Source organism: Harpia harpyja, chromosome 23, assembly GCF_026419915.1.
Source record: "Harpia harpyja isolate bHarHar1 chromosome 23, bHarHar1 primary haplotype, whole genome shotgun sequence".
In the NCBI taxonomy this organism is placed as follows: Eukaryota; Metazoa; Chordata; class Aves; order Accipitriformes; family Accipitridae; genus Harpia; species Harpia harpyja.
Genome location: NC_068962.1, coordinates 873,802 through 897,045, shown reverse-complemented (window position 1 = coordinate 897,045; position 23,244 = coordinate 873,802). Strand labels below are relative to the sequence as shown.

Sequence of the window (23,244 nt, the reverse complement as noted above, 5' to 3'; positions counted from 1 at the left end):
TTAGGGTTTATCACACTTTGACTCCTTTGCTAGGAACTAGAGTGCTCTGCTGTTGCACAAATCTCAACTAATGCAGCAGAGTTCAATGAGACACATTATCGAGGGAGTTGGTTTTATTCTAAACCACTGATTTCATTCACACTCATTCTTCCATGCCCACATGTTCTCAGGCACCAACAGGTGTATGTCTATGTGCTCCGGCTAGGACTCCTTGAAAAGATAGGGGGTTAAGGGACACAAGCTAATGACTCATCACATCTCTAGAGTTCCTCTGAGGCAGGTGACTACGGGCTGGTTTTGGATCTGGCTTTTCCTCACTTTAAGGGTTCACAGTGGTTGTGATCTTTTGTCTCCCTGCCCTGTTCCAGCTCTCAGAAGTATTATGAAACATTGCTGATTTACTCATTTTCTTTAGTCTCCTTACCTGGATGTCTTTAATGGCTCCAGGCTTGTCCTTTATCTTACCTCTTAATGGCTTCAGTCTGTCTTTTGCTTTATTCCCAATCTGGGTGTTTTGAGAAGCTGCAAGATGTGCTGTGATCTTGATAATCTTCTAGCTTAGGTGTCATCAACAGCTGTCATTCCTGTCCTTCTGCCATGTCCTCTGGTGCCGTTCATGCCCATCCATTCCACTCTCAATGTTTCTGTTAGATCTCTACAATATCTCTGGCTAAGGCATAGTCCCAGCCCACACACCTTCCATCACTATGCCTGGAAGATCCTATCATAGAGGACAGACATTTTAAATGCATGGCATATTTAGCTGAAGAAAAGCTATTTCACTCATTGGTAATTCTTATATCTGTAAGCAGCATGTTCTGACTGCACAGTAACCTGGTACAGAGACTTCATCAACAGGACTTCAGTCACCAAGAGAAATGTGGGTGTGTAGAAAACCTGTCTCTTGACTGACCACTGTCAAATCTGGACTATAGTAATTAGGAAGTGTGGGGGGGAAATTCAGTAATGTAAAAAAAATCTGACAGGTTGATTTTTTTTCTTTTTTTAACTATGTCTATTTGAAGATGGTTACCTGGTTGGAAAGCTGCAGAGGGAGACAGCTTGCTAGTGAGGCTGGGAAAGGTTTCTGGTGAATTCAGTTTCCCAGCACTGCATCATTTCTGCCGTTTGCCATTCAGCTCCCCCAGGCTCAAGCAGAGCCCCGTTCCCCAGAGTGGTGGCCCACTGGGCATCCAGTAGCTTCTCCTTACAGATAAATTCAGGATCTTGCTGTGAGGGACTGAATGAGGTGCAGATTTACTGATGTACTTGGGTGCCTGGGAGTTTCTGAAGATCCGAGTATGACCCCTGTCAGGTACCTACATACTGTTGTAAATCTTCTCCCGAGGACTGCAGAACTTAGCCTGCACACACAAGAAGCCGAGAACAGGACTGAGATCACCACAGCTTCTTTCTAGACCTAGACCGCATCCAATAGCTGGAGCTGCCCTCCGGGGTCTCCCTTGGCACATCCATGGCAACGCAGAGGTGAGACCACTCACTTCAGGAAAGATGGTTTTATTCCTCTACCCCTTAGGGTAGGTGCCTAAAATATCAGGACATCTGGGCCAAATTTACTTGTGTTGGATTTGGGTCCTAAAGCCTTAACTACAGTCTCACATCGATGTCTGCACCGCCTCACCAGAGCTGCCATGTGCTGCACGCAATCCCTCTGTGCTCAGCCTCCAGCAATTCCTAACAACTCAAAATACAGAAGCAGGTCTGGACTGAAACCAGTGGCAGTTACGTGCAACAGAGTTCTAAGGAATTGTGCTATCAGATGGGGATGTTGTGGTTTACTGTTAGCAGAAGAGATTGCTTATATTGTAGGAGAGAAAAAAGTCAGTGTTTGCGGTTGTGCTTCAAAATGACATATAATGTTGTGGGGTTTGTGGTTTTTTTCCTTCAGTGCTGGACAGCTAGCGTCAGAGTTAAGGTTACAGTGTGTGTAAGACAGCGAGGTGGGGTAAGTCAGATCACTAACCCTGCTTGAGCAAGGTCTAAATGACCTCCTGAGTTTCTTCCAACCTGAATCTATGGTTTTGTCCCCAAAATACAGTGACCATTTTTAGTTCTGGAAGAACTGCACTCTGAACACTGGGCTCTGAATTTATCACATGTATGGGAAAGTGATTTCTTTCTTTTTTTGCAGAGGTAATCCCTAAAAGAAATTTAGAAGATCTTACTTAAAATGCCGATTAACCTGGAAGACATGTAGTAGAACACATGCAAAAATAAATTAAAAACAGCAGCACCCAGGAACATAAAGTGGTTTTGAAGATTTTAATAAAGTTGAGAACAAGTTAGCTCCCTTGTGATCACTAGAATAACAGGAGGTGGCTGAAATGGCTCAAATAAAATGCAACTATTTTGGAGGCAGTGAGTCTTTACTGCTCCACCAGCCACTCTCTCTGTTCACCATCACTGAGAAAAAATCTCTGGATTTTCTCTAGGTAAGGAGAAGGGGTAACATTAGCAAACAGAGGATATGCATGAAAAGGCTGAGGTAATTACATTTAAGGCTAAGCTCTCCTGGGAACTATGGCAATGCAGAACTGATCTTATCCTGACCATCCCAACCTCTGCCAGTGTATGAGGAGCTTTGGGCAGGTGTCCCACTCTGTAGAGGAATAAATCAGACCAGTCGTGGCACTGAGATTGCTGCCTGGTCATCACAGGCAGCCATACAAGAGATGCTCAGTTTAGGGGCTACAGATGCTTACAACAAACTGTTACAAACTTAAGACCCATAGTATGCCACCATTGTAATGTGGCATTGGAAGAGGTTAGACAGAGTGTAAGTGCTGTCATTGTTGTGGATCTCTGCATTAAAAGGGAATTTGTTAAACAAAATTCCCAGGTGATCCTAGGAGGCAGCATCCCTCCTCCCTCAGAGAAGGGCTAAAAAGGGTTCAGACATCTAGCAGAAAAATTAATAAGCTCAGCAAATGTCTTGAGCATGTGAGCAGGACACATCAAAGTTATCTGAAGCTCTACGACCGCTCTGCGATCTGCATCCTGTCCTGAGCTATGACTGTCTCCAGTGATGTAGAGAAAGGTGAAAAAGAAACAAAATTCAGAAGATGGGAGGGAGTAAAGCCTTTCTAAGTCCTAACAATTGCAGAAACATTGAGCTATAAGCCTGACACAAGATAAATATAAGGAAAACAAACAGAGATTGAGTTTCCTTCCAAAACCATTTGATAGACAATGCAATGGATAGTTAAGTACTCGTATTTCAAAGTTATTTCCTCTCTTCAGAAATCCCCTATTTAGTTACATGTACACTTATCAAGCTTCTAACATAATATACTGCTGAGTGGGGTTCAAACATATCTGTGGTGAAGGTTGTGTTAGAAACAGAGATAAATTGAGTACCTGGAGCTGGTCTGGATACCTTGCCAAAGACCCAGATGGCTAAACATGTTTTCAACACTTTAAAATCAGCATATTGCATGCAGATGCAGCTGCTTTCAGTCATCCCCACCTTGGTTACAGAACACATGTAGTCCAGTTGCAGTGAGATGTTACTTTTGTGGCATCCACAGCCCTGGAGTCCACACAAATTCATCCCAAAAGCATTTTGCAAACGGTGTCTCCAGCCCTGAAGCAGTGACCGGTAGAATGGCAGTAGCACTACGCAGGCTGGCAGGGTGTTGTGCATTGTAGCACAAAGAGATCTTGGACGCTGGAAAAGGAACAAACTCGTCCTGGAACAACAGACACTGTGGGCTCCTCAGTATCGATGCACAACAGAGCAGCTCCGCTTTTACACTTCACTTGGAGGGTACAATACGTAATCTGAAAATGAAAGCCAAGCGCACCTGAGATTCCAGGAAGAATTATATTTTTCAAAAGAATATGTAGCTTGCTATGCTAACTGTGCTCTCACTCAGCCTGAAGTTGCAATTTAAATACGTCAAAATGGGGTAAGAACTGGGGCAGGGGAAGAGAACGCCACTTCTGTCTCCAGCTGGTTTCTCCCATCTTTGGACAGCACCCAGCACTGCAGGACCCTAATCTGGATTGCTAGACTTTGCTCCCCAGGCCTTTGACCGTTACCATTCTGGTAAAAATCCCAAACAACATAGCAATAGCCAAATGCTTTTGCAAATAAAAGATTAGATAAACAGCATGTAACAACCTCACCTGGAATTTGGCAGAGGAACTAGAATTAACCTCTGTAGAACTGGAAAAAGCATGAGGGTCTCTGGTCACATCTTTTCCAGAACTGCAGTGTCTCAAGCACAGGTCATCTACTACATGTCCAACGTAGGGTGGATACCCACTTTATTTTCCTTGAAAGCTCCACATCCATGCATCGATCAGGGCAGATCTGCCTCGGTTACATACACAAAAACAAGGTACAGCTCAGTGCCAGAGACAACGGAAGTTTCAAAATATTTGGGAGCCCAGATGTATACAGGGAGAAATGCTGAAAAAGAGAATTTGAGCAAAATATTTGTAGAGTCTAAATGGTTGGGTTTGGGAGGTGAAGTGGGGAGGATGAGAAAGTACTCCCATTTGGGGATTTGTTGTCATCTCAAGGTGTGTAGTGTATGCCAAGGCTGGGATAGATCAAGGCTTATTGCAGATCCCAAGTACTTAATGACCAGCTGTGGAGAAAAATCAGTGGCATAACAAGGGTATTCTCCACTGCCTGTGGATTTTGTGAGCTCCAGACCTCTCTGAAAAATGAAAAAAAAAAAAAAAAGCTAAAAGAGATTGGACATCAAAGCAGAGCAGGGAGAGGTTTTTGACTCACCTTCAGATTTGCACAGCAGCCTGTTGCACTCTTTGGGAGTACAGCTGGGCAAGGCGAGGAAACTCCATTCTGGAGAGGATTTAAATATTTGTAATTATGGTGGGGGAGGGGGGTGTCCCACTTTGGAACAAACCCTCAATTTTCACAGGAGGATATGTCTTCCTAGCCTTGGGCAGGCCAACCGGTGGGCTGCCAATAGACCAAGGAAGCCCGTCTCTGTGCAAGTGGAAGGTGATTTGCCGCTCAGGTGGGCTGAGGAGGAGACAAGGACATTTCCCAGAGTGTCTGGGAACCAGACAGACTGCGAGCCTGACCTGGCAGGCAGCCTCCATCAGGACACCCATCGAGATTGAAACTGCTCTGTGATCCTCCAAACTGGAAGATCCTGAAAGCAGAAAACCCAGTCTGTTCGAATTCTGCCAGCTATCCCCAGAGGGGAGGCTCTCACCAACTGTGACCAGTATCCTGCCCAGCCCTCTCTCTAAGTACACAGCAGGACTTTTTGCTTTGTGCAGCAAGGAGCTGCTGAGTGGAGAAGCCTCATAACCCAGCCCACTGAAATTCACTGAGGACCTGCTGGGGCATGAGGAGTCCGGTCCACGTCCAGGGAAAGCCAAGTGTTCTCTCTGACACAGCAAGCTGGTTCAATCCCATTTCAAATGGCTCAAGCAACTGAACGTCCCTGCTTGTCCATTTACATGACCCATTTTCTAGCTGTGGCCAAGGGACTCAGCACTATAAACTGCAGTAAAATTTAAAGGCCTCCCTACCCTCAGCCTCTCCATGGCCATAAGCACTCTATAAAATCCTAGATAGATTAAATTACATAGACAATATGAGGAACAAGTTAATTGTGGTGTCACCCAGACTGGTACATCTCATTGCTTAATTAACGAGCGTTACCACAAGCAGCAGAGCCTTCCCTAGTAATATTTGTAATAGATGGGGAAAAGTTGCCTTGAGGGGCTACCACAGAGCACACGCAAGTACTAACAGAGCCCCTCTCCCTCTTGTTTCACTTGCCTCCTACTGCCCTGAGTGGTGGACAAGATCAGGAGCTAAACAGCAATCCTGCACGGGGCTGAGCACTACCCAGGCGAGAGGGAGGCCTAGAGACAACACCGAGTGAGGCTGGAAGCACTGCCCTGTCACAGCAAAAGCGAGCCCCTCTCCTGCTTGCCAGCAGCAAATCTCCCACCACGCCAGGCCCTGTGAGGAGCGGCTGAGGGAACTGGGGCTGTTTAGCCTGGAGGAAAGGAGGCTTTGGGGAGGAGACCTTATCGCTCTCTGCAACTGCCTGAAAGGAGGTTGTAGCGGGGGGTGTCGGGCTCTTTTCCTAAGTAGCAAGCGATAGGACAAGGGGAAACAGCCTCAAGTTGTGCCAGGGAGGTTGAGACTGGATATTAGGAAAAATGTCTTCACTGAAAGGTTTATCGAGCCCTGGAACAGGCTGCCCAGGGAAGTGGTTGAGTCACCATCCCTGGAGGTGTTTAGAAGACGTGTAGACGTGGTGCTTAGGGACATGGTTTAGTGGTGGACTTGGCAGTGTGAGGTTTACGGTTGGACTTGATGTCCTTTCCAACCTAAATGATTCTATGATTCCTAATAGCTTCCCCCTGGTTGGCAAGGCAAACAAGTCCCCCCTCCTGCTTTTTGGGGGGCTTTTAACACTTAATTAATTAGTACTCAAGGCAGAGTTTTATGTAAATTTTATTTAAATCCCAATCAGTGCTCTCATTTCCGTGCAGAGTTATTTTTACCATAGCATCAGCACTCAGGTGGGCAAGGAACAAAACTACCCGGGGGAGCAGAGCCTGACGTGCCCAGCCTGACAAAGAGACTGGGAGCACCGGGACCGCGGGAGGGGTTGCCAGGTGGCACAGAGACGTCCCCAGCATCCAAGCCAGTGCTGAGAGAAGGGGTAGGAGCAGTTATGGTTGCAGGGTGCTGATAAGCTCTGGCAAGAGTAGAAGCAAGTGAGTCTTGACTCTGGAGCAGACCATGAAGTACTGTTTCCTGAGGACTAAGTGCCCCTTCAGTGGGGAATTGCCTAACACACAGGGATGTTTATGCTACAGCCACCAAAGGGATGATAACAGCAAGCCTCAAAACCAGTCTGGATCCAGGGGCAGTGTTTTTAGCTTATCCACAGAAGCAGGGAGTGTCACAGCAGGAACCTCCTCAGTGGAGACTTCCCAATCAAGATCAGCTTCCTACTCACTGGAGCTGTCTTGACAGACACCCTGGAGATCTTCCACCTCTTCCCACTCAGATCCAAGGCCTGTGACCTTCCCACTTGCCCCATTTCTGTCTTTTGAAACCCTGTCAGGCGTCGGAGGGCCTGTGGAAACTTCTGTCAGCAGCACTCACATCCTATGAGAGGGAGAGAGAAAAGCATATCTTTCCTGGAACTGGATGTCCAATGAGGTCAACTAGATCCTCAGGCACCTCATCACGGTAACCCGTGCATCACGATTCACCCATGGCGTCCCTTGGCAGCAGCACACCGGGCATCAGCCAGCACTGTCTCCTTGTGCATCATTGCTAGGGCAGCCAGGTATGGGACTGGGGTTGGTCCCTCTGCTACCAGGCTTGGTGGAGAGCCAAAGCTGGGGATGGAAGTGTTGCCATCTCTCTCCAGTCTATGGAGAAAGCAAAGATTCTTCAGCATCTCCCCTTAGATCATTAGACTAAGACAAGATGCTTGGGACCACAAAGAGGAACCAGCCACTGACCTGTGACTCAACCACCCAGGACACGTAGGAGGACCTAGCAGGGAAGTCCAAACTTGCTGCAGATTGGGAAAGTGAGCTCAGCCATGTGATCCAGAAGCAGCAGATGAGTTAAAGCAGTAGGATACCCTGTTCAGCAGCACAGGACAGCTGCTTCTTCCTGACTGCTGTTTCACAGTTTCCCTGGGAGGGCTTCCTCCTCGTGCTGCTTACATTCCCCTTTTCCCTGAGGCAGCCATGGTTCACTGAGGTCAGAAAACAATAAAAACTTGGTCTACAGTGCAGTCTAGCGGAGAGCAGATTTTCAGCCACCGTATCTGACTCTCCACAGGAGAGACAGCTTTAGGATGGCTTTTTAACTCCTCCTGTTCAGATTTTCTAGCAGCAGCCAGGAGGCTGAGTCAATGCAGGTGGCTGTGCCTCATGCTGGATGGATTCATGCTGTTGATCCTCTCTGCCAGTCCTTCAACAGCTCTCACTGTGCTATTCAACCCTTCAGAAATCTATTGATTTGCTAAAAACACCTCCGTCTTTGGTTTCTACCTCATGAATCCTCCTACCTTCAGCCTGGATAATTATAGTTCATTTCTTAGGGGAGGAGGGAGGAAAGGGTTTCCACTGGAGACAAAGTTAGCATCTACTACCCAGAGAAACAACAAGGGTTCTGCCACTGGTAGCAAAAGCCTCAAAAGCAGTATATAGTCTTACTGGGAGAAACACAAAGCATACCCACTACCAATTTCAAAACATCCATGGGCTGGGGAAAGTCACTCATTGCCATCACCACTGGAGTCGTTAGAGAGAATAGAGTGCAGTAACAGAGCAAGAACTTCATACTAATGCCATCAACCATCAATATCTGAGACTCGGCAAACCCAAAGCAAGTCTTTCCTAGGCTCCCTTAGGGTCATGGTCCATGCACAGAGCAAATCCATGCAACAGCTTTGGGGACACTGGAAGAATTCCAAGGTGGTATTATTCAATGCCTAACACTGCTTCATAACCAATTAGATTTATTAACTTTCCCTGCCACCCAGAGTCTTTTGTGTGATGGCAGACATATGTTCCCCAGGTGTTTGCAGACTGGATTAGCTAATACTTTTGATAACCTGAACCTGCACAGCAGATGCATTAACAGATTTTGACATAACGCCATTAGTTTTGCAGCTGACAGAAGGGAGGGACAAGGGGGAAGAGAGGGAAGAACGAATAAATATGTGTTAAAATAGAGAGAAAAAGAAAAAGAGAGACTCATTTATAGGCTTCCTTCTCCCCCCAGAACATGCAGTCCAGGCGCTGGCAGACGGAGCTCCCCATCTGTGCCATTCCTAGGGCAAGGGGGCAGATTCCACAACCGTCTCCCTCCTGCCAAAATCCCCTCCTTCACTGTCCACCTTTACCCCTTCCTTTGAAGTGAGATTGCATTGACTTCCATCTGGCAAGGAAGCCTGTGCTTCACGAACGCACGCACACTTCAAGACCACAGTGAGGAGGGCGTTTAAGGTACAGAGACAGGGAAAGTGCATCGCAAAAGGCAGATAGTGGGTAATACAGAAACACTCCCTTTTCTGTTCCTTCCGATGAGTCAACATGATGAGTCTGTTGTGTAAAACATATGCTGCTTGTACATCTGCATAAAATGAGGCAGCGAGATCTAGGAGCGTTCATTAAGGGGCTGAATTCAAACCTTATTTTTAATCTCAAGATTACTCCCTACCCATAATTAGGCCTCCAGTCAGTCATTGAAGCTCTGTCTGTGTGCCTTTCCTTACCCTTAAGAGAGGATTAAACCTTCTGCCTAAGGAGTTGTAAAGAACTGATTCTACATCTATAAAGCCTCATGTTTTACATCTGTGAAGAGATAAACAAACAGTTTACGTCTGAGCAAGATCCCAAACAGACACAATGAGCCTTCCAAAATAAGACAGAGAAAATGCAGGTCAAAAGATCCCTTTGCCTTTCTCGCTGGGAATTCACACTACAGGCAGAGGCAAAACAGGGGAGACAGAAGAAAGAGAAAAGCCACCACCTTTGCCAGCAGTCACTGTTTCCATGCTGGAGATGAGTTCAGAAAGCTGGTGACAGCTGCCCTTTTCCCAAAGCAGCTCAACAAATGCAGCAGCATGGCTTCAATTTGCAGCCTTTTTATAACTTCTGGTAACACATTTTACAAATGAAACTCGTGACATCTATGGACTCATTACTGGCTCTTGAACACAACTCCCTTTGAATAAAGTATGACCACGTCTGCACGGGTATTGTGTAGGAAACTGTAGCATCTCTGCCTATGTGTCATTGGGCCAGATGTTCATCACACCAGTTAACGTTTCCCCAAATCCATACACTGACAGATTTCAAACCCATCCTTTTAGAGTAACGAGCATTTTGACAGAAACCAGCCGATATTCACTGAAGGGGCCAGAAAGATTGTCACCATGCCATGGCTCAGCAAGTACAGCTGCTTTCCACTCCCTAGACACACATATTCTCCTTCCCTCCAAGTCAGCAGGGCAGAAATCATCCCCTCCAAAACATCCTCTTCCTCCACCTGAAGACCACAATGTAACCAAAACCAATATCAGGGATATTGGTTAAGCCTTTGCTTAAGGCTTTCTCTGTGCCTTTCATGAGAATGTCGCCTGCACCATTTCCCCCCTGCCTGGGAAGTTAAGTTCCCTCATTTATCAAGGGATCATTATTCCCAGCTTGTACAGCTTTGCCCAGGCTTTCAGGAAAACAGGACTGCAGTTTAATGTACATCTGATTTATACATTATCAAAGAGGAAGTCACTTAGTCAGGAAAATTATGTAAGCCTGCGTGTGTCTAAATGCTCCATCTCCATTATACAGGAGTGGCAGGCAGTGTCCTTCCTGGCGAGATTTCCAGCCGCTCTGGGATTAGTGCACAGTTTGCCTGTGTAAAATGTTATCAGCGCAGTGAGGCGAAAGCAAAGACCTCATGGCTCCAGCCCCCTCTGCCATGCATCAGGCAACTCGGTTTGTCTGTTTTAACTTATTCCAGCAGTAATCCTAAAATCAGGGCAACAATCACTTAAGGCAGAGTTCTTTCAGACGCAGGGGAAACTTGCATAGCAAGAGCTTGCATTCCTATAGGCCATGAATCTCAAGCCTTCCCTTCTCCAGCATTAATTATATGAAATCACCAATATTAGATGGAAGAGATAATTTAGGGGAACAGAAGATTATTCAGAAGGGCATGGCCGATTGCTGATTTATTAGCATCTAGCTCCACGGTTTCAGTCAAGCGAGAATGTCAGGGGAGGGGGAGCAGAAGGGCCATGACCTTGTTCTCTATCCTGCATTCAGCCAACTTTGAGGCTTAATGTTCACAGCAAGAACTATGCTCCCCAAGAAATATGCACAGGGAATATTGAGAGCCCTGCGAGTTTTGCTTTGTTCGCAGAAGAGGGCTGAGCCGCGGAAGGGGAGGCTTTGTACGAGCCTTTGGAGATACGGTGCATCGCAGCTACTGTGAATTAGAGCTCTTGGCTCTAGCCCTCCTCTAATATATTGCACTGGGTTGGTTTGTCTGGCACAGCACAGACGCTCTGCTGCCTCTTGGCTCCATATACCCTGTTATTTCCCTTTTATGCTGCCCCTGGCAGAAGCAACACTACAGAGAGGGAGAACAAATTATTTGTTCCTGTATCGGAGAGGAACTGGAGGGAAAAGTGGTGGCAAACAATTGCTTCTCCCCAGATGGCAAGTCAAAATTCTCTTCCCTGGCCAGGAGTACAAACCCTGTTCTCATCCCCAGGATGGCATGGGATGTCTCCTGCTACCGCTTGCTGCCCTCCAGGATGTGCCACGCTAAGATAACCAAGGCACCCTTACAGGACTGGCAGATTGGCTACAGGCCAACCAAGCCCTCCTTGAGTGGTAGCTTGAGAATAACTCAACTCGGGAATTACAGGTGAGGTAGCTTGGTGATGGTCCCAGGAAGCACCCCAGGAAAGTCAACTACCTGTGCAACAGATTGTCAAATAGCTAGAACAAACGCTTTAGAAAGCAATGGAGTGCCAGTGGCCACCTGTTGTCCATACACATCAGTAAGGCAAGTGGTCACCCTCCTGCAGGGGAAGCCCAATTTTATCCAGCCATTAAAGCACAAACAGCAGAGCGTCAAGATGCATGTTCTGCATACAGTGCTGAGTAAACAACACAATTTTTTTTTCATGGCATAGGTAGATTTTAGGTCTTAACTCACCTTGTTTATGTTACTTGGTGGCTCTGGTGTCAGAAAAGACCAGAGCCGCTTGCATTAACCCTGTTTGCAAGTCATCTGAAATATGGCTCTCAGTTCACATGGAATATGGGGTGCGGTGGCAGAAGGCCTCCTGCGTGGCTCTGTAAGAGTCTGCATCAATGCTGCTCCTGTACAGAATATGTGTCAGAGAGGGTAGCAAGCCAGAGGTACAGAAGCATTCATCTGCTGCCAGTGTTTCCATTGCATGGTGCTTGGAGGGAGACAGAAGAGTCTCTGCTGTCCTACTCCTCCCCCAGGTGGAATGCCTTACAATAAACACCATCAGCAATTCACCCACACAGAAAGCTTTTAACTGTGTTCAAACAACCATTCAACTTACCCTCCTACTCCACAGGAGAAAAAACATGTCTCCCTCCAACCCTTTCCTGATTACAGACACATCTGCACTGCAACACACAGGTGCAACTGCCACCCATGCAGAAACATCCTCACTAATTTTAAACTAGGCTACATCAGTGACAGTCTAACCCCAACAGCAAGCCCTCCTCCATCAGCAGCCGAAGGCCACCAGCCCTCCAGAGCTGGGATCTGTGCCAAGTATGATATGGGCAGACAGAAAATTATGATGATTGATACAGATTGCTATCACACCCCAACCAAACTGCAAACCCTTTGTGTAGAGATGTTGCATTTCATTGCACACCTACCTGGACTTGCTACTTTCTGTTACGATACAATTGGCATTACCACATCACTCTTTGTCTAGCATCTTACTGGTAAGCCTGCTGCTAACTGTACTAATTTACAAAGACTCTTTGAGGGCTTGACCAGGACTACCTGATTTGCTTTTGCCAGGCTATTGTAGATAGACCTCATTCAGCCATATCTGATTCAGCGTTAGCCACAGCAGCAGCTGCTCTGAGTCTGGAGGCAGATGCCCAGAAGTTTAAGAGAGACTCAACTATAGCTACAATCAGGAGTTGCACAAATAGACATAATCCTGTCAACCAGCCGGACTCAAGTGGCCTTTTGACTCTACAGCCTCCAATTTAGGACTTGGTCTCACTATCATTAGCTCGAAGAACCTACTAATTAAAGAGTTTTGTTCTACCAGTTAGTCCTTCTTTGACAGGCTTCTTCCATAGCTAAAATGTCTTTTTACCAATAAGATCCTTACCCATGCCAGGAAGGTACAGACCTTCCAACTTCACAGCTGGTACCATCAGGAGTTAACTGGGAAAACAAGAAATGTGTGACAGGAAGACTCCATAAACCTTAAAATAGCCAATATTTATAATTACCAAAATTGTAGGTTTCACAGTGATTACACACATGACTTTGGAAAGTGATCAGGATTCACTCAAAGAAAATGAAATCTATCCATTAGGATGCAGTCAAGCGATACTTATTTTAGAGCTTTTGCAGCCAAGGGATGTTCATCTTGGAAGCTGTAGGAATAACATACACAGTGTTAAGCGTGACCTCATCAAAACCATACTGCTCTTTCAGGCTCCAGTGCATTGGGAGGCTTACTGCATTTTTCAAATTAACACATACCAAATCAGCGGGTGAAGAATCAGCAAAGCACCCCCCATCCCTGGCATCCAGTGGTGTCTGGCTATCTGCTGTGGTTCTCGTCTTTGATTTGGCAAGGAGAAAGAGTCACATGTCTGTTCTCTGCTCTTAAAGGTCCAGGTTTTCAAAGGGATCCAGCAGGTTTTTGTAATAAATATTACCCAGAGCGTCATCAATTGTGCTAAGTACAAAACTGACAAACCTCAGATTGCAAAGCTCACAAAAAACCTGGGCCTGAAGACTACCAGCATATTTTTATTTTTTTTCAGTTGAGCTATTTGGGCTGCAGCAGGAACTTATTAGTTGATCTTTTAATAGGTGACATTTCTGGGAGCATTTGCTCCAATTTGAAAGGTAATTTGTATCAGCTGTTCTGGTTCCTGTTCCGTGACTTTTTCCCCATCCCCTGCAGCGGGCACCTGAGCCGGCAGCTTTTATACTTGCTCTGAGGAAGCAGGAGAGTGAAAAGGGTCATCTTTTATGCAGGACGAGAAAAATGTTTAACACAACAGGATCCTGAAAATGTCTTTACTTAGGCCTTTACCTTTACTGATGTAAAGAGCCGGACCTTAACACACCTTCTACAGAAAGGGCTACCGAATAACATCTCCCTTTTTATTCTAAGACTGAGAGAACATTTTAAACTTGCAACAGTTTAATTGTCAATGCCCTAAAATGATAGTCACTTGGGTGGCCTGCAGCATTCTTCATAACATTTACCTAATGGTATGCATTTAACAATTTGGATAGTTTAAGTCCTGCTGCTCCCAGTGCTTGCACTAAACACACAACCTGCAATTTGAAAGCCCAGGTTAAGTCTAGGCATTCAGCAGCTCAAGGAGAAGACCTTGCAGTTTTAGTTATGCCAAACGACATATAGATTCAGAATATGATTAAAGGCGTTGCTCCCTACATCCCCTCCCTTGTGCTGAGTCTCCACCCAGGACCCAGCCCAAACTGCCCTCCCTTCGGGGTCTGACTGGAGCCCACGCAGCCTCGATGGCCAGAGTGACCCCCCTCACCTTCAGCTGAGGATCTGCTGGTAAGTCAGGCCTGAAGAGACTGGTCACAGCAAGAATCGGGCTGGAGCCTATGGATAAATTGTACCCGTGGGCATCACAGCCAGATTTATATATGAGCGTTGCATGACACTTTCAAATCAGGGAGCGTAATGTCCTCAAACGACACGAGAGTCAGCTTGGTGCGACTCCTTCCCGGGCAAGTCTCGCAGGTCCGATCACAATCGTCTCTGCCCAGGAGAGCAGCACGTAAAGCAGCCGAGACCCTCCTGTAGATGTCGGAGGAGTGACCCGAGAGCAGCGAGGCAGCGCCTGGGTGAGGGGCTGCTTCCCTGAGCGGTTGGTCCCATGCTCGTTTGCTTGCCCCTGCCTCAGCCGTGAGGGAACCGGCGCTGCCTTGTCGGGCTCCACTCAGAAGGAAAACGGCAGTGGTGGCCCATGGCGGTAGAGATTCGGCTCCTGCTTGCTCTGTCAGGCAGCCAGCCTTCCCCAGGACTGTTTCAATCCCAAATATTTATTTAAATCTATTTAAGGTCAATCTAGAAGTCAGTCCTTGGAAGAGATTGTGCTAGTGAAATGCCCTTTTTTGAGGTAAGGCTGTGGATTCAGGATTTGCACTCAGATTTGTAGTAAAGGCACAGCAGGTTTTTGGCGTTCAAGAAATGTCTGGATTTCCTGCGTATAGGATCTGCGGCATGAATCGCTGCAGTTGGCAGCGATGAGCCGTACATCAGCTGCATATCCCAGGAGTATTTGCACTTATGAAAATCCTGAAACTCCTTTCAGCTTAACGTTTTCCCTCTTTAGGTGTTTAAACTGGGTGAGCTCAGCTTTTGTTACCAGCACAGCCAGAGCATGGCGTGTCCACCTGCTAACTACCCACACACTCCCCTAGTTTCTCATGTGCAAGTTTTGTCACTCACAACAAGGCCTGGGCACTCACATATAGCAGTACCAGCCTCATCCAGACAATCTGTGTGCCCGGGGGTGGAGCGAAACCACAGATACCCCCGTAGGCACCCAAAGGCTGCACTTGGACACACTTCTCTGGGTACAGCTCAGGGAGACCAAGAAATCACCACGCTCCAGACCTGCCAGCAGAGCAGCATCATTGGCACTCCCTAGCACAGCTCTTCTGAAATAAACTGGCGTAGCCAAATAATTTGTGTAACCCACCATTTGTTTCCCCAGCCCAGGAGCAGGTTAGGCAGCGAGCATGCACACAGTGACAGCAGCAGATCAGAGGACTTGGGAAGAAAAACGGGCAGCCGCCAGCACCAGCAGTTTCTCCAGCCACCACACGCCCAGCAGCAGCCTTCCTCTCTTCCCAAGCCCTGAGCAGCCCTCAGCAGAGCCACCGGTGCCCGGAGCAGCTGCCCGGTGCCAAGCACAGCTCCAGAGGCAGCGGCTGCCCCCAGCTCAGGGCACGGGGCTGCAGGAGACTGCAGCGATCAACAAACTCCAGAGCAAGATGGTTTCAGAAGGACATGAGCTGACGGGTCACCTACCGCTTCCCTTTATACCTCCCACCTCTCTGAGGTGGTTAATAACACCACCAACCCTATTTCTACGAAGAAACTCTCAAGAAGAACCGCATAAAGGGAGAAACAATGAGGATTTGTCTCACCTGTGAATCAGTTTTATCTTCCATGGCCTGAAAAGGGCTGGAAGGAGTTTAGATGATCACATGATTTAAACGCCTTTCACCAGGAGGACAAATACCTTCTATAGTTGTTGCTATGATGATAAAGAATCCCAGAAGGGGTTTTTGTATACTCTGTGGGTTGTACAGTTGGTATTGAAAAGTTAACAGCATTAAGTGTGATGGATTATTTGAGTATGAAATATTCTTAGTCAGAGTCAGTAGAAGAGCTGAGCAAACATTTGCCATGAAAAAATATAAGGATTTTTTTTTTTTTTTACCTTCCCCCTTCTCTGTGAAATTTGCCCGTTCGGCAGCCAGGAATAGTTTTATCAGAGTTTAGACATGAAGTGAGAGGCTGTGTGTGTGTGTGTGTGTGCATGCAGAAAGGAAGCTGGAGGAAGAGCTGTGTGCAGAGCTGGAAAGCAGCAGCTCCTAAGCTCTGCTACTAGCTGTCACCTTGGTCTGCTTAAGTGACGCACCACCCAGCCAGAGCCCTGAATTTGGGTCTGTTCCCAGACACTTGGGTCCAACTCCTAGGTCTGCCAAAGACCTCCTGTGAGACCGTACATGAGACAAGCGCATCCACTAATCATGCTGAGCATGTGTTCAAGCGATTGTTCAAGGTAAGTGTTGCTGAGGGAGGCTGCAGCATATGGACGCAGCTAGAAAAGCTTGCTCCTGAATTATGCTGGTTGTGGATTTACTAGCGGGCAGGGGAGCTTCGCCCACTCGGGCCTGGCTGCAGGGCCGGCACGTGCACCCAGGGATGTTTGCAGGTTGTGTCACTGCTCCGTGGAGGTCAGAACTGCATCTACCCACGCCCGTTGCTGTCGGCTGGGAATCGCTAAAGCAAAGCTATAGCCCAGAGGGCTATAGGTATGTACAGCACCCCATAGTAAGATTTGCCAAATCAGATGCCTATAGCTGATTATAAGTTATGCAGGCAACAGGCCAGGGATGATACTTTCAAACCTGCATCTTGCATAGACATAAACATTTCAATGTGCATAAATAGACCTATGGAAGAAACTGGAGATGGGAACATCTTTGCTAGATGATGTTAAAGTGTTCTGCAAATTACTGTGTGTGCATTATGGCTGCACTAAGAACCGGACAGAGTTAGCTAATGGCAGATACTGCTGCATGTTTTATTAGGTCATTTATCAATCAAGTGAAATGTAGCGCCATGTACTTCATGAGTGTATTTTCCTGAGAAAAATCCATATTTTCTTAAAAGGTCTGTTTTCATTTCTCTCTGTTGTTTTTATAACAGCTATGATCCAGACTAGCTAATTTTGTCCTGTCAGTGGCTGTTCAGCTCTCCCACCTCCAGCTAATTTGTTTTTTTCACAGTTCACTATGTATAAGGGTCTCTTTGTTCTTGTTTAAGGTGATCTCCTCATTCTTATGCAAATGGAACAGCTTGAGGCAGAATGGTATCTTTCTTCAATTAATTTAGAAATTACATTTGTCACCACAAATCAATATTTTCCTACTTGTGGCCAACTTCAAGCCATATGGACTAAAGGCCTTTCATCTGTTTAGCATCTCTGGTGATGCAGAGCCAGTATGGTGCTCTGAGCCACATAGCCCTGTGCCTGGGAGAGAGCTGCAATCCAGAATACCATTATCTAATATCATCGTAATGCAGCCTCACATAACACTCTTGTATCTTCACCACAGTCAGTTGTGGGCCAAAGCACGTGTATCTGCTTGCTCACTGCAGCCAGCAGCCTTTCCTCTGTTGGCTGGAGACACTATCTATCTACCCAGTGTAAGAGCTGGAGCAGGCTGGAATGCCATCAAGTAGCTTAAACTCGGGATGCTTCTCCCAGAACTGCACAAAGGGAATAATTAAGAGGCTTGGTTCAGACAAGTAATTTCTTCTGGGCTGGCAGAATCTGGGTATAAAGATAAAGGGAGATCTGCTGAGCTGGACAAATCTGTTCTTACTGACCATGGTTTTTCTCTGTAATCCTGAAATTAGAAGAGAGATTCCTCTCTGAACCTGGCACAGTAGAGGAAACTCACTCATTTTCCCTGCTTATATAGGGAGAGTCCAACTGTGGCCATCTTGAGCAAGAAATAATGTCTTCTCCTGGTTCTGCTTCACTAAATCATGTTTAATGTTCTGACCTGGTTAGTTTATGCAGTAAGGCTTAAAAAATCTCACCCCAAAATAAAACAAAGCCTAGACTAGTCCAGGACTTCTGAAGCCACGAGAGAAAATGTAATGAAAATCCAAATGCATTCAAAAAATGAAGAAGATTCTGATCTGAAACCAAGACTAAATGAATCTGTATTTAGATGGAAAACAATCGCAGCGGGAAGTCATACAGATGAACTATGGACTAAGCCCCCCCCTCCATCACCTGGCCGGGCAACAGCAACCTTCCCTCCCCGTGACCCAGCCAGCCCCTTTCCCACTCTTCGGAGCCTTGCAGAGGCACTGGGTTTATTGGTGAGGGGTCCTGCATGGAGCAGCAGTGCCTCTTAGGCACTGGGCTCTGACAGAAACAGGTGAATTCATACTCCACAGGCAGAAGGGGGCTGTTAGGAATGCACGTCTATTTCTGGATAGAAATCAAAGCTACGCTGGGTCCCTGACAACCCTATCTTTGTTGTTGGGGTTGTGATTGCACCACATCCTTTTTTACTTCCTTAAATATCAGGACATGCAAACAGCAGCGATTGAAGGAGTGCATCCTGGTCTGGGCACTTCCATCTAATCCAGTCTGAGACAGCATGTCTCTTCATTGGAGACAGGCCCAGAGCAAACCAGGATTACTAAAGATTTTAGTGTGCTTTTTCACCCCAGGGATGTTAGTTCTAGGAGCCATGCATTTTCTATTGCAAGATCTTAAAGGACAACTTTTTTTTTTTTTTTTTGGAGCATATCACATTAAGTTTCCATCACCCACCACTCTGTGTGAAGACAAAAAGCATTATTGTCTGTGTTTCAGAGCTGGGGAAACTCAGGCATGAAGGGCTAAGCTTAAAGCAGCCTTTCTAAATAGATACAGGAAGGCTTTGGCAGAGTCCTGGAAAGAACCTGGCTCTCCCAGGTTGCAGGGCTTATGATTTCAGCCTAAGACCATTTTTTTCTCTCCTGTACAGAGCCCTGACAGTCCTGTGAGGAATATTATGTAAATACAGGTTGTAGCTGTTGATATAAATCACTGTAAATCACTAGCTGACATCAAAAGCATAAAGCTCCTGCTTCTTTCCTAACGGATGGGCATTTCATACACCTGACAGTGCTGAGAATCACATCTCCCTGCAAGCCTGCACCCATCCCTTGCTCTCAGCGTAACTGTAGGCAGTGCTGCCCTATCCCTGCATCCAGCCAGGTGAGCTGTGCTTAGCCCCACTGCAGGGAAACGTCCTTTCAAAACTGCTCCTTCCCATTCACCCACCTCAGATGCACCACAGACAAAAGGGCTTTTCTGCATTGCATCCACCCATCCACTCATCCATAAGCTGATCTCAGCCCCACTGCAGGATGAAATCCTTTGCTGCTGTCCCTCCATCCTTTCCACTGCTCTTCTCACCATCCCCCTTGCATCAGTCCAATATCCTCCAGCAAAGGCTTCGTTGCTGGCCAAGCCAGGCGCTCCTCTGAGCCCATCCCAGGCTCAACACGGGGTGCTGGCTCCTTGGGCCCTGTCTGCATGGGCAGGGAGAAAGGCAAACTAGGGTTAGTCACCTTGGCAGCCAAAGCACAGACAGTCCAGGGGCCAGTGTTGCTGTCTTTCCAGCAGCGTGCCTCTGAGCCAGAACTGGCTAAGCACAATAGGGCAGTCTCCCTTGACTTGAAGGCACCAACATCAGATATGTTAGTGACCAGCAACTGCAATGATGAAAGCCAAAACAGCTGCTAACAGTCAACATCAGACCTCCTAATGTTACCAGTAGCAGGGTGCTGAGTGGGTGACAGCAGCAGGTAAAGCTATAGGGTTTTTTGCTGCCCATCCATCCGTGTGAGCAGCTCCCCTCTGCTCATGGGTGAAGGATACACCCTTCAACAGGTACTGCCTGAAATGTTTTGTTGCTGGTCTTTCCACTTCCCAAGGAACATGTTTGTGCTACCAATCCAAGCTACTTTCCAAAACATTTCTGGTGCTGACAGCACCCCTTACCTTTCAACCTTCTTCTAACCCCAAAGCATTTCCTCCAGGGTCTCTGGGTGGTATCAAGATGGGATGGTGCAATGGACTGACATTAAAAAGGCAAGATGACAACAGCAGGCAAATGGGGGTCAGTATTACACATCCTAGGCATGCAGTCCCCAGATCTTCGCAGCCCCGTTTACCAGGGTACCACAGAACAGCATGGTTTTGTCAAAGAAGTTAGGTTAAACTGCATGGGGCAGAAATGGCACTGACCTTTGGGGGACGTGGCGTTGGACTCGGTATCAGAGTATGTAAAGGGTCTGCCACTAAGCTGCGGTCTGGCAAGGGGCTATCCACATCCCACTCCAGTCCTCCATGTCTTCACCATCCTTCTCTGGCCCTGGCAAGCTCTGAGCCCAGCTATCATCCAGCATTTCCCATTGTGCCACCCTGGGTCTGCTCAGTGCTTGCAGGTGCTGCCATACTTCTCAACCCTGCAGTGCTCTGGCGTGAGCTAGTGCTTGCATCCTCATGGAGCAATACACCATCCATATTACACGGTGATCTCTCACGCTCAGAAAGGCGAGTGTCTTCAACCAGCTGCACTGATATTTTAGCCCAGAAACCTTGGCAGCACTGACTAAAAGGGTGAGTAGCTGGTGTGAAACCTTCCTGAACCTGTGCCGAATTCAGAGGCTGCTCCTCAAAAAGGGGCGAGGGGGAGCAGAGCAGAAGGGAGACGTCATACACAGCCTGGGAGAAAATACAGCGCAGGTCCCAGACAGCTGGGTTGCCATGGCTGAATAAGCTAAATCTGGACTATGGAGTGTGGTGAGAATAAATGCGTCAGTACCCAGTGGAATAGGAAAACTGTCCAGGTAGATCTCCATGCCTTTTTCAGGCTGGACTACATGGCTTTGCTCCATTGACTTGCAGGACAGAAATCTTTCGATTTTTGGAGCTGATTAACTGGCTAAGAGATGACAGGGAAGAGAGAAGCACTAGCTCTCAGCCCCCGGTAACCTATCTAGGGAGTGAATGAAAGTGACAAAAACCTGCCAGCATACTGCCTACGCATGAAGAAATTCTGTTTCCAGTCCCCCGGGGGAGATTTCTCCTGAAAATCCCTTTCCTGGGGGGAAAAAAAATAAAAAAAAAAAATCACTCCATGTGTGTGTCTGTATGTGACTTTTCCACTTGTCTTAGACCTATACAAACAACGGCACGATGGCAGCCATCACATTTGTGTCAAAGGAATGGGACAGCCTTGCAGCTCTGGGCTATGACAGACTGGTACCTGGGGTGACCCTGGCGCAGGGCAGTACCTGCAGGACTGACTGCCCAGCACACTGTGGGCTCTACGAGAGATGACAGCTTTAACTGCTAACTGCAGAAACGGGGACCGCGGAGGCAGAGGTGCAAAGGAGCTGCAGGAGGAGGCCACGCGTGGGATCTCCCCATCCCGCTCATGTGCTCTCCCTGCCTCCTTTCCCAGACGGGAGAGGAGCCCACCAGGGAGTGGAAAATGCAACAGGAGGAGGATCCATGTATTTCTCCTTCAGACGCACTCCCCCTTGCAGCCCTCGGTGCAATTTACATATGAATGCTGGGGTGTTCTTCATATGCAAGAATTAAGAGAACAAAAGGGTGCAGGAAGTGAGGGGAAGGGAAAGGGAAAAACGACAAGACAGAAACTGGAGGTGGTGACAGGCACCCAGAGGCAAGGTTACCACTCAGAGTTATTCAGTGTTGTCCCTGCTGACGTGCACTCCAAGGGTATAATTTAAGAAAGAGTTGCCTCCCCGTGCTTTGTCCCCATCCTGCCTGGCCTCCAGATCCGTTCTGCCCTGAATTCTGATACACCTGTGCAGCTCCCAGCCCATCTTTCTGGGGTGGACACAGCAGGCTGAGCTTTTCCAACCCAAGGAGAACTTCTCTTAGCACTGCAGCCCTGCCTCCCGTGTGTTACGTGTAGGGCTTTTGTATGTGACTAACAGCCACATGTACACTCAGAGTGCAAAAATGAAATAGATTTGCAGAAATTAGTTCAAATGGTGCCTACATGTGTGGAATCTCCAAGGTCAAGGGCAGCGAGCACACAGGCTAAGGTCCAAATCCCCAGTGAGGCACACACAGATCACAATATTCATAAATTCAGAATCTTACCTGACAGAGAATAAAATAAAAGAACGTGGATGTCCAAGCATACATATTTGGTTACAGAGTTCCTTAAAAATACTTACTGGTAAAACAGGATTTCTACTATGAATAGAGAATCATATCTTTAGCCAGTCTTTTGTTAATTTACTCAATATCATCAAATTGCTCAACTCTGTTTCATCAAATAGGGGCTATATCCTCAGGAATTCCTCTGACAAAGGGGTTCCCCAGAATCTGGAAGACTATCCAATTATAATTTAAAGAAACTTGCAGCCAGAATGACTGAGTAAAGATAGGAGTGTTAGGAAAAGAGAAAGAAAGAAAGAGTGTGAGCATGTGTGAGAGAGAGCAAGCTTCACTTTCTCATGAGTGTATCCTTAAGTTTTGTGACAAATGGAGCAGAGGTTCCTGCTGCTGGGTTTAGACCAGCTTGCTTTCCTTCCAGTCTTCTTTTCTTCTTCTCTCTTTCTCTTTTGCTATGTGCAGGCCCCATATTTTTATGGAAAACTTACATTGCTTCTTATGGAATCTATTTAAATTTACATGCATTAACAAGAACGTTAAAATCTCTGTTTGGGGCAGTACCAGCAGAGAATAAAAGGCTGCTGTTACTCCTGGGCTGAGTCAGATGGAGTGGTAGATAGCTGCTTCTCCTGGCGACACAAAGGAGGTGTCAGAGAGCCATTACCTTGAAATCCCACCCAGAGCAGGATCACCAAGAGCTAACAGCATTTCCTACCTCCCTCTGGGTACTGGGAATTGTCCACAGAAGGTGACTGTTTTATCATGCCTGGAAGGAGAACTGCATGATGATGCATTCCCATCCCATGACCATATAGGTACTGCAATCCCTGGCCTGGGCTGGGAGAATGTCTAGTTGATTCAGAAGCATTTGAGATTGACTGCAGACCAAGCCCATCTACTCTTCTTTATTGCTAACAGCTCCTGCCTGACTCACCCTTGGGCATGGCTGGGCAAACCCTACTGTTAAACCCTTGCATCTTCTGA

At 47.0% G+C, this 23,244-nt stretch overlaps 1 long non-coding RNA gene across 1 annotated transcript; it reads right to left on the bottom strand.

Moving 5' to 3' along the window:
* Positions 1–496: 496 nt before the first annotated feature.
* LOC128135568 (uncharacterized) lies at positions 497–20,434 on the bottom strand. Its single transcript, XR_008233137.1, has 4 exons — positions 20,350–20,434; positions 4,150–4,336; positions 3,488–3,801; positions 497–721 (listed from the first exon to the last, which is right to left on the bottom strand). It is a non-coding gene; the product is annotated as an uncharacterized LOC128135568 (long non-coding RNA).
* Between the last annotated feature and the right edge of the window lie 2,810 nt (positions 20,435–23,244).